At 40.4% G+C, this 2,555-nt stretch overlaps 1 pseudogene; it reads right to left on the bottom strand.

Moving 5' to 3' along the window:
• Positions 1-2,164: 2,164 nt before the first annotated feature.
• On the bottom strand, positions 2,165-2,283 carry LOC149204409 (5S ribosomal RNA; annotated as a pseudogene).
• Positions 2,284-2,555: the final 272 nt, after the last annotated feature.

Consider the following 2,555-nt stretch of genomic DNA (forward strand, 5'->3'; position numbering starts at 1 on the left):
AGGTGTTTGTTTTCCGCTTTCTTAGTATTGATGCCTACAAAGAAAGCTTTTTGTACAACTTTGAATTTTCTTTTAAATGACCAATACAAACAAGTTTACTTTTTCGAAATCAGAGAGGGTAGAAGAGATTACAACACTTAACGATTTTCGAAATGAAGACTTGTTTCGATGCTTAAAAGATACAAATTCAAACCAATAAGCAAAAGTAAATGTATAATCAATCTGCAAACAGCCAATGAACTCTCTTCTAAGATCACAATCAACAGATTTGAATCAAGGGCTACAGGATGACTATTTCACTCATGCAAAGAAAAACTGCAAATGACGCCACAAACACATAAAAACACTCACAGTCTTTTTGTGCAAAAGGAGGCGGAATTTAAGTAGAGAAAAGGAGTTATCAGACTGGTACCTACGCTGGTTACAAGCTGCAAAAATCAGAGATCAAAATAGGGCAAAACAGAGCAGAGAACCCCAGCTGCACAAGGCCAAACTGGTTCAGCGCAACCTCAACACAGGGGTTTTGACATTCAGCGTAGGTAGCCTTCACGGGACCTGCGTTGAAATGCAGAATCCCTTCACTGGGTCTGCGCTGAAGGAGAAAATCTCGTTTCTCACTAGGTTCTGGGTCACAGATTGCTATTTAATCCACTATTTCAGGCCAAATCAAAGCAACAAGCAAGGTACAATCAAAGGGATGCTTTGAGGGGGTACTAAGATCTATCACAAAGGATCATCAAATCATTTGTGAGTCCATTGTTCAGATCATAGACAAGTCCAGTGATTGGATCAAAGCAGCAACTGTCTACTTTGCATCCGGGAATAGCAGATGTAGTTCGATTGTTGCTGTCAAGTCTATGAAACAAACAATGATAGAGACACAAATAAAATGACTAAACAGATCTCCCCAGCGGAGTCACCAATTTGTTGTGGGGAAAAATGCCTATGCAGGATGATCCTATCCACCTAAGGTGTGACAGCGCCTTAGCAACAAACAGAGACAGCTATTCTAGTATTCTTCCTTTATGAATTAAGAATGAAGAGAGAGATGTGTGGACTAACCGGTGTCTTCCGTTTGTCCCTCGATCCGGCTTCTCTTCTCTTGGAGAGTTCCCAGCTACTTTCCTTCTCGCTCACCCAGCTTCAAGAGGTTTCTGCAAGATCACAAGAAGAGAACACTACACAATACATGGATTCATATTCATAAATAGTTCAGGATTAGAAATAAACTAAACATACTAATGCATTCATACATCAAAAATACATCATCATATAGGAGAAACCAAGATAGCTTTATTGATGAATAACAAGGTTCAGGAAGAGATACAACCCAGAGGGCTCCAATCCAGCATCTCCTTCCCAGCAAATGGAATTCCTATCTTCACCCTCTTCAAAGCATTAAGCACCCAATGATTCCAATCTCAAACCAACAACAATTCTTTGCAATAACAAAATTCCAGCCTCCTAGATCTCATGGAGGAGAGATCCATATATAGATGTTTGGAGAGAGGATGAGTCAGCTTGAGATCTGACTAGTGTCCTCTCCCTCTGTCAGTTCTTGAGTCCACTTAGAGGTTCTTGCTTCCACTTGGAGATTTGGAACCTCTTACTCATCACCAGTCGAATTCCCTGAGGCAAGTGTCATTTTGGAAGCTTCCTGGGTTTTGACACCTTGAGAAATGACCCTGCCACATGTCCACTCTCGTTCAGCGCAGGTGGCCAGTGTTCCATTTGACATTCAACGCAGGTAGCCAGTGTTGGCTTTGACATTCAACGCAAACAGCTAGTGTAGCCACTGAAATGATCGGACCTGAATTGACTTGTTTTTGAGCAGTTTCTGGTGGAGAACTTCTGTGAATTGCTGTGGTTTGTTAGCCTTGTTCCTCTAGGGGTAGGAACAACATGTTTAGGGACTTTGGATCCCTTAGATTATGGACATTTCATGCTCAATGCTGTAAGGCACAAAAATGTCTATAACAGGCAGGCGAATACTTGAAACTTGATTTGACCTCGAGGTTGAGTCGTTCCGTGTATTAAATTGTGAGAATTGCATATTGTTTTGGTTAAATGCCTCAAACATCATTGCTTGGGTGAAATCTGCAGATTTAGACATGTTCAGGTTGGCTCTTGGTAAGAGAGCGCCCGGAATTCCCTTTGAAGTGGGAGGGTGCAACACTAGGACTTCCTGGGAGGTCACCCATCCCAGTACTACTCTAGACCAAGCGCACTTAACTGCGGAGTTCTGATGGGATCTGGTGCATTAACGCTAGTATGTTCGCACCCATTTGATTACCAATAAATCATATCAGCAAGTGGGATTACTGAATTAGAAATTTGCAATTAATTTATAGAGGAACGAATAGTTTTACGTAGATGTTAAATAAATGAGCACAAATTTTCTTTAATATTCTTTAATATCAAAGTCAAAATCTTCAAGTCATTAGATAGAAGTTTTCTACATTAAAATGTCTATAGGCCCTAAGAGTTGAACCCTGCTCTGATACCATATGTAACAGTCCAAAAATAAATATCTAATTAACTTTTCTAATTAACAT

The sequence above is a fragment of the Pinus tabuliformis genome, chromosome 1_2 (genome assembly GCF_031772625.1).
Source record: "Pinus tabuliformis cultivar Carrire ecotype Pingquan chromosome 1_2, CPIR1, whole genome shotgun sequence".
NCBI classification, from domain to species: domain Eukaryota; kingdom Viridiplantae; phylum Streptophyta; class Pinopsida; order Pinales; family Pinaceae; genus Pinus; species Pinus tabuliformis.